General features: G+C 47.1%; 1 pseudogene across 1 annotated transcript; it reads left to right on the forward strand.

The window, feature by feature from the left end:
* Positions 1-2,967: 2,967 nt before the first annotated feature.
* Positions 2,968-8,560, forward strand: LOC147374747 (small ribosomal subunit protein uS2 pseudogene; annotated as a pseudogene). The gene has a single exon (XR_015154238.1). The product of XR_015154238.1 is annotated as a small ribosomal subunit protein uS2 pseudogene (transcript).
* Positions 8,561-9,014: the final 454 nt, after the last annotated feature.

The raw sequence follows: 9,014 nt of genomic DNA on the forward strand, positions 1-9,014 counted from the left end.
TGAACTTTATGCCAACAAGTCCTAGGTAAGAACTTAGGAAGCTGCAGTAAGTCAAGGCACCAGCAAGATCACAGGATCTGTAATCAACAGGGATCTTAATGGTACCAGAGAGCCTTTTTTTGCCAGGCTGTAGGAGGTGGATGCAATAGTTGAGGGGCTAGAGGGACCCCGGACCTTAATGACACCAGTGAGCCAACTAAAATACAGGAGGCTGAGGCCAGGTACAGCACGTTTGGCCAATGTGAGCTGAAACATATTTAATTCTGAATTTCCAGAACAATTACCTCAAACAAAATGTTCACCTTATTCTGATATTCACATAGAAAGATTGCACAGAATCTTTTGCCTAGAAATTCTACTCCCATGGAAGAAAGCCACCAGGAAGATTGCTTGGAGAATTTAAGAGATGTGTGGTTTTTAGGTGGAGAAAGAGGAAGTGAGTAAATGGCAAGTGTGGTTCAGAAACGGAAAGGGGTCTGTGCAAACCCAGCAGGCTCTCTTTGGTGGAAGGCAGGCCGTGCACTCACTGCTCCTTCCCCCTTTTGCTGAGATCACTTTTATCATGTTTTAGGTAGCTCCAATGAAAACTTCGAGTACAGGGGCTTCCCTGGTGGTCCAGTGGTTAAGAATCTACTTGCAGTGCAGGGGACACCGGTTCGATCTCTGGTCCCAGATGACCCCACATGCCACAGAGAAATTAAGTCTGTACACCGCCAAGACTGAGCCCAGGCATCCTAGAGCCCAGCGCTCCACAGCAAGAGAAGCCACCAAAGCGGGAAGCCCAGCCACCCAACTAGAGCACAGGCCCTGCTCGCTACGAGTGGAGAGAGCCTGCATGCAGCAAAGAAGACCCGGGGCAGCCAAAAAGAAATAAAATTATATTTAAACAAAAACCCCTTCAAGTACAGTGACTCTCAATGGCTCGAGTAACTCCTGCTTAAAGTTCTCAGCACACCAGCGTGTGGGGTCTACAGGACCCCCCTCCCCCCGTGAAGGCCCAGCATCTCCATCGACCACGTGTCTCCACCACTGTGCTGTGCCATCTCCCTGCTCACCTCTGCACAGAACTGCTTCTGATGGTGTCACTCTTTAGGCAGGGGAGTCATTCTTGTGAATCATCTAAGAATTAATATCTCACCTGCAATTTTATTTCTATATTCCTTAAAAGGAGTTCCTTAAAATCCCAATTGTATTCCTTAAAAGAGTGTTTTAACACAATCTTGATTTGAACACGTATGTTTTTATTTATCAACTTTGATGTCTCCTTCACTGTGTCCTGTGCTCTGGCTCAGCCTCTCTCTCGGCCTCTGCTCTTGGCCTCTCAGGAAACAGCGTACAGGATGTGTTAGTTGCATCCGCCCTCCCTCTCACTGGCTCTTTTCCATCCTCCCTCATCTCCGTGACATGTGTAACTGTGTGCACATCACTATCACCTGACACCCTCCCTCCCTTGGGAAGCCTGTTATCACCTTCCTGCTCCTTTCTCTGCTGCCCCGTGTGTGTCCCTGCCCGACACTCACAGCAGCCTCACAGCAGGCGGTCTCCCTCACTCTTCTCTCCAGAGCTCCTGCTGGAATTTCTGGACACCACCTCCCAAGTATTAACCTCTGACTCGGACTTCTCCTTCCCTGGTGGGCCCTGTAGCATCTTCCCCTGAATGAAGACCACAGATAAAACCTAAATTCTCCTTCTTCCCCAGCTACCTTAGACTCCCCTGTGGATGTCTCCTCATCCAGGCTCAGTGATTCAATATCATCCACGAACCATTTTTCTATACTCAACCATCTGGCCGTACTGATACCATCTCCAGGGGAGTGGGTGGAGCAATGATGGGCAATGTTGAGATGGCAGGTAGAGACCAGGCCAGGCAATGAGGGCGTGAGAATGAAGGACAGTGCTAAGAAGAGGAGCAGATTGTAGAGAAGTCACAAGGGCAGAAGAGGTTGGAGAATGTTTTTAAAAACAGATCAGGGAGAAATCTGGGAGAGGAGAGGTTGAGTCTTAAGGAAAGAGAAATGATCATTGCATAGCTCCTCGGGAGCGGGGCGGGGAATCCAGCAACGTGCTAGTTTACCAGCAACATCATATCAGATGCTACATTTCAGTTAGAAATACTTCAGGCTACAAATCCATTAGATTTGTAGAAATTCCTAATGCATTAGAAATTTATACATTTTCCTGCAATGGAATAAATTAGGCTAAGGTTATGCATTACATTGTTTATTGTGATGTCAAGATGTCATTTTATATTAGTGTTTATTCCAACGTGGACCAGTAAAGCATATTATAGTACATCATCTATTCATTGGACTGATTTGTGGAAAATAGTGTCCCAAGAGAGAATATTCCCCAAGATATTCTCAGCTGAATATAAGCAAGATACCATAAAACACTGTGCACACTGTGTGACCATGTATGGTTTTAAATGTGGTTGTGCTCAGTCACTCAGTCACGTCCCACACTTTGTGACACTATGGACTGTAGCCCACCGGGCTCCTCTGCCCATGGCGATGCTCCAGGCAGGGATACTAGAGTGGGTTGCCATTTCCTGCTCCAGAGGATCTTCCAGACCCAGGGATTGAATCTGAGTCCCTTATGTCTCCTGCACAGGGAGGTGGGTTCTTTACCATTAGCACCACATGTGGAGTGAAGAAGAAATAGATATTCATAGTTGCTTGTGTATCCATAAAATGACATTCTGGGCCGTCTCTCCTGATCCAGGGGCTAAGACTCTGCACTCTCATTGTAGGGGCCTGAGTTCAATCCCTTGTCAGGAAACTAGAACCCACATGCCACAGCTAAGAGTTCCCATGAACAAGGTCCCGCAGGCACAGCCATACAAATACTTAGAAGAAAAAAAAAAAAAAAACAAATAAACCTCCGGAAGCTATTCCTGAGAAACAAAACACGTGGCTGACTGTGGAAGCAGCAGGGCCTTGACAAGAAGGGAGGGGGTAGGAAGAACAATGGAATATAAATTATTTTATATTTCTAGGTTCTTGAACCTTGTACATGTATTACAAGTTTCTCAGAAATGCCAAGACATTACAAAAAAAAGTTTAAACTTCAAAAGAATAAAACTCACAGTGTTATTTCTACAAACTGAATGAAAGTCAAGTTTGTTTTATCAGATTATCTGGCTTCTCTAACATATCTTCTCAGGCTTTTCCCACGCTACTCAGACAGTGGTCCATATGGCACTGTCTGGATTCTTGTCATAACGGGAAGTGAATCTTTTACACTATCCTGGGTCCTTGCTGTCCAGCAAATGAAGGACGACGTCATCACGTTCCTTGCAGCAGGGGCCCTCTTAGGTAGCACGGACCTTTACTTCCCAATGGAGCAGTACATCTACAGAAGGAAAAGTGGCGGCGTCTACATTAGGAATGCGAAGAGAACCTGGGAGAAGCTTCTGTAGGCAGCTCATGCCATCGTTGCCACTGAAAACCCAGCTGCTGTCCCTGCTGCGTCCTCCAGGAACCTTAACCAGCGAGCTGAGCTGCAGTTTGCTGACGCTTCGCTCCTGGAGCCTCCACCAACCAGACCCAGGCAGCTTCCAGGAGCCAAGACTCCTGGTGGTTACAAGCCCAGGGCTGACCGCCAGCCTCTCCCAGGGGCATGTATGTGAACTTCTTACCATCGGTCTGTGTGACACGGACTCTCCTCTGCACTCTGGAAACCACCCATTCCCGGCAACCAGGGAGCTCAGTCCGTGGGTCTGACTTGGCAGATGCTCACCTGGGAAGTTCTGCCTGTGCGCGGCATCATTTCCTGTGAACACTCTTGGGAGGTCATGCCTGATCTCTACGTCTGCAGATTCTGAAGAGATTAAAAGGGAAGAGCAGGTGGCAGCTGAGCAAGCTGTGACCAAGGAGGACTTCACCATGAATGGGTCACTTCAGCAGCTCAGTGCAACGCTACTGGATCTGAGGTGCTGGCCTAGTCCACAGGTGGGCAGCGAGCTCACTGCCTACTCCGCAGTTTCCCCTGAAGGCTGGCCTGCAGTGCCCACTGCTCAGGCCACTGGACGGGTAGGCACAGCACTGGGTGGGCTTCAGCTGTTCTTTCACAGGCTCTTTTCTTCGGTGGGGGCTGTGCTGGGTCCTTGCTGCTGCACAGGTTTGCTCTGGTTGCGGTGAGCGGGGAGCACTCTGGTTGTGGTGCCTGGCCTTCTCGTTGCAGCAGCTTCTCTTGTTATGAAGCGTGGGTCCCAGGGCCCCCAGGCTTCAGTGGTGGCAGAGTGTGGGCTCAGGAGCTGTGGCCCCCAGGCTGTGGAGCACAGGCTTGATGGTTGTGGTGCATGGCCTTAGTTCCTCTGAGGCATGTGGGTTCTTCCTGGACCAGGGATTGAACACATGTCTCCTGCATTGGCAGGATTCTTTACCATGAGCCATTATGGAAACCCCACAAACTCTTAAAATGGAAATTGGTTGACAGAAAATAAGCAGTTTCTAAACAAATAAATATGTCTACTCATGAGAAAGTTCCGTGGCTTTTGCTTTTTTCCTTTCACATAAGAGGAAAATTTCCTAATTCATAGTTCATTATGTTCTTCCCTCAAACAACATTTGCAACCGCTAATTTTATTAGCTAAGCTTGATCCAATTTTTAAAACACTTTTCTCCCACTTTCCCCTATGCACTGTACATTCATTATCAATTGAGATAATATTTTATCATTGTTCAGTCACTCAGTCATGTCCAACTCTTTCCGACCCCATGGACTGCAGCACACCAGGCTTCCCTGTCCTTCACCATCTCCCAGAGATTATATTTATATACTTCATATGGATAGGAGGATAATCAGTTGACTTCATCCTTGAATTATTTCTCTGAATCTGACATATTAATATGCTGCTGCTAAGTTGCCTCAGTCGTGTCTGACTCTGTGCAACCCCGTAGACGGCAGCCCACCAGGCTCCCCTGTCCCTGGGATTCTCCAGGCAAGAACACTGGAGTGGGTTGCCATTTCCTTCTCCAATGCATGAAAGTGAAAAGTGAAAGTGAAGTCACTCAGTTGTGTCCGACTCTTTGCAACCCCATGGACTGCAGCCCACCAGGCTCCTTCGTCCATGGGATTTTCCAGGCAAGAGTACTGGAGTGTGGTGCCATCGCCTTCTCCGATTAAAATGCTAGTAAGATATAAGACACTTGATTGACTTCAGCATAATAAAAAATAACAGAATCAGGTGACCATATCTTAAGACTGATTATAAAAGCAGCAGCCATGTTGATGAGGAGCAGTGACACACGGGGGGACATTTTATGTGGTGAGAGAGGGGCGCTGGCCTCAGGGATTGAAAGGGCTGCTTGAAAACAGAGTAGAACTAGGCTCAGTGGATGGACGTCCTGGGAGTCACTTCCCAGAGACACATAAGACAGAGTCCTGAGCATCCTGAGTGCCCACAAGGTGGTCTGAAGCCGTGGCCAGGGCACCCCACTGTGTATCAGTGGAGATGGTAGCTGTATTGTGTGTCTGTACGAGTCTGTATAAGGTGACCCTGCATGCAGAAAACCAAATTTGACTAAATGGCAGAAGGCCTCAGCTCTAATAGTAAGATCTTTTCTTAAATCAATTTCTTTCTCCTCTCAGCTTCTCCATCTGAAAGGAGTTACTCTTCATGAGACCCATTCTCTTTTAATTCCCTTCTACAAAGCCTCAAATTTTGTAGCTTTTTTTCAGTATCTTTCCATGTTTTTCCTCAGACAAGATAAGCATATAGTGCCAGATTACAGGGCTGACAGCGCGGAAAAGACAGTTTATTGATGGCAAAAAAAAAAAAGATCTGCCTTCTCACAAGCAGCCCCCGCTCACGGTGAGGCAAACCGGAAGTGCCTGCAGACGCAGAGACGCGTGCACAGGGAGCGGGACGCTTTAGCCACAGCCCTTATCAGCGCAGCTGTCAGAAAGGGGTCCTTCCTTGACCTGACTCGTGCTTCCTGTTTCTTTAACTCCCTGTGCTTCGGGGCTGCTCTGCTGAGTTGGACTCCCCTTTGCTTTCCTAGATCTCCTTGGGGCCTTCTCACAGCGCCCGGCAGCAGGCAGCAAGCAGCGGCGCCATTGGGCAGGTCTGCTCCTGTAACTCCTCTGGCAGCCGTGCGGCTGGGACAGCGCTGAGCGTCCACCGTCCCTCTCATGGGACCAGAGGTCGGAATGTGATGGGACCAGAGGTCGGAATGGGGAAGATGGAAGGGCTGCCTTTGCTTTCTTTCACTCCCAGGCCAGGAGCTCTTCACCTGAGGGATCTGGAGAGCCCAGGGAGCCTGTGGCCTCCCTGAAGTGATGCTTAAAATGTGTCTGTGCACAAGCTTTTGTTCAGATAAGAGTAAATGCCCTGGATTCACCCCTTCAGAATATTTTATCTTTGTTCCTAGTCTGTACAGACCCTGTGCTTTGAAGCGCAGCACCGCTGCAGTGATTTCATCACACTTCCACTGCTGCCGGTCCCTAGTAAACCCTAGTAAACCCAGCTTTCAGAATCAAGAGAAGCTGGTGGCTGACAAGGCTTAAAAACATCCTTTGAAGTTCCTAGAATCAAGAGCACTTGACTGTACCGGAACATTTTAACGTCTAGTAGTTTGTTTTTCGCTTGTGAACAGCTAGGTCAAATTGTTTCCAAACAAGAAAACCGAACTAAAGTCTATGTGTCTGACCAGGGTTACAGGACACAAACTACTTTAGGGCGGGTCCCAGGTCAGCCTGAGATTCTGTCATTACCAGGAATCAAGGTAGCAAAGAGCATCTGTGACACAAACGCTAAAAACGTTTTGTTACTGGATAATTTGGGTTGGGACGGTTCCCTAGAGAAGAGAATGGCAACTCACTCCAGTGTTATTGCCTGGAGAATTCCATGGGCAGAGGAGCCTGGCGGGCTACAGTCTAAGGGATCCCAAAGAGTCGGACATGACTGAGTGACTTTCACTTTCTGTTTTCAGTTTGAATCTACGGAGAGGTAAAGTCTTTTCTGTGGATATTTGTAAATGCTTCCTACAGATCCAGTTATATGGCTTTGTGTTCTTCTGGAATTGCTCCCATGACATTGATCTGGACTTCATACACTTATGTACCAAATTACTCTGTTTTCTGTGCAATGGTGGTAAAACAGTTAAAAAGCAAGTAAACAAGCCAAAGCCCGAGAACTGTTTCAAACAGGCTGAAAGCGCCACCTACTGTCCAATCTGCAGAGGTGCCCGAGGAATGTAGTCTGAGCCTTATGGACTGAGAGCCACAGGAACTAGGATATTAAGCTAAGTTAGACTCACACCTAACTATACTTTCTACTTATATGCTATTTATAACGAGTATGTAGTTATATTTATGCTCTCTCCTGAGCATTCTCAATCTTTGGTTACAGAAAGTAAGATATTGAAAATCACGGAGCTGTGGCAGATGTGAGAAACAGTATCAGGCTATCATATGCTTTCCACGGGTCCCGATTATCCCACACCAAAATGCCTTGAGAGTTCTGGAGCAAAACTGCTCTTTGCCACTTTTATTCCTAGGAACGACTGAGGCCCAGAGCTCCCTGAGTAGCCCCTCCTGAGGGGACTTGACTGTATTTATTTTACATGTTTAAGAGATGACAGCAAAAGAGAAAGCTCTAAAATGGCAAAAGCTTTCAGGTACACCAAAAGGGTGGTTTTTAATGTTGGTTTGAGTGTTTTGTTTTTAATGGAACAATCCATTATAGAACGGGCCAAAATAAGTTTAGAGAATAACATTTTCTACCTCTGAGAGCTACTAAATAAAAATTGTCTTTACTATGGGCCTGGCATGAATTCAGACTTGCCTTGGACAGGTGACTGACTTCCAGGCTGCCTTAAACCCAGCCAGTGTTCAGGGAATGACCCAGTGACTGGAGGGGACAGCAGCTTGCAGCCAGCATTTCACTGTTTGTGCTGCTCGTGTGCTCTTTCTGTCTCTAGCCCTTCAGCAGATATTCACGCTCTTCTACACAGCTTATCATTTGCTTGACTCCGAAATACATTGGTTCAGTTTTTATGATAAGCTGGTTCGGTACAATCGTATGTAAAGTATTTATTTAAATACAAACAATATACACCCTTGTTCAAGTTCCTCCTGAGTTAAAAGTACACACACACACATACAAAAACTGGATAATTTAGAGTAAAATAGAATTTCTCTCTCACCCTTATCAAAGTATCTGTGGTTCATTTGTATATATTCCTCCAGTTTTTAAAAAAAATTTTTTTTCAAATATATATTTATTTACACACAGATAACATAGGTTCATTTTTAGTTCAGTTAGACAAATAATGTGTGTGTTGTTTTACAACTTGGTTTTGTCATGTAACAGTATGACTTTGAGGTGTCACCATTTCCTGTTTGGGGGTTTTCCAGTGGTTTTCAATAGGAATATAAAAATCTTTCTTTAGAACAACATGATTCTGCTATAAGCAAACTAGGTTCATCTAGCATCCACCTTCAGGGAAATTCAGAAATGGCTTTAGTTGCCCTGCGCATCCCACCACCAGGAATGGAGGAAACTGCGAGCAAGGAAAGTCTCAGTAATGAACACCAGGCACCCCGTTAACCCAGCGCTAAAGGAGGAGGGCGGGGCGAGGACAGCTCACGGGCTGCAGGGAAGGTCTTGTGATCCCTGTGCCTCCAGCCTGGCCGGTAGCAGCCCAGAGAATCCAGGAAAGAGAGACGGTAGGTGGGGAACAGTGGAGGGCAGGAAACGGGCCTCCTGGCGGCAAAGCACAAAGGGCGCAGCAGAGCCTGGGGAGGACGAGCAGTCCGCAGAGGACCTGGCGGAGAGACACCAGGAGGAGGCTCCCTCCCGCTCACCCCACCCCAGAAGGTGCCCATTACCTGGGTGCGGGGTCGCATCCGCTCCCCTCACTAAGACTGTGCACTTCAGGCTGGTCTTGGGAACACACTTCTTGTTGCACTTGAGTGATTTAATTATGCCTCCCTGTAATTTCAGGTTGGGTCTTCTCTGCCTGCCTTCCCCTCACTTTTCACTCTGGCTTCAGTCTTCTTTTTTTTTC

This window comes from Bos grunniens, chromosome 3, assembly GCF_055505025.1.
Source record: "Bos grunniens cultivar Pamir isolate PY7600 chromosome 3, Bosgru_T2T1.0, whole genome shotgun sequence".
NCBI lineage: Eukaryota > Metazoa > Chordata > Mammalia > Artiodactyla > Bovidae > Bos > Bos grunniens.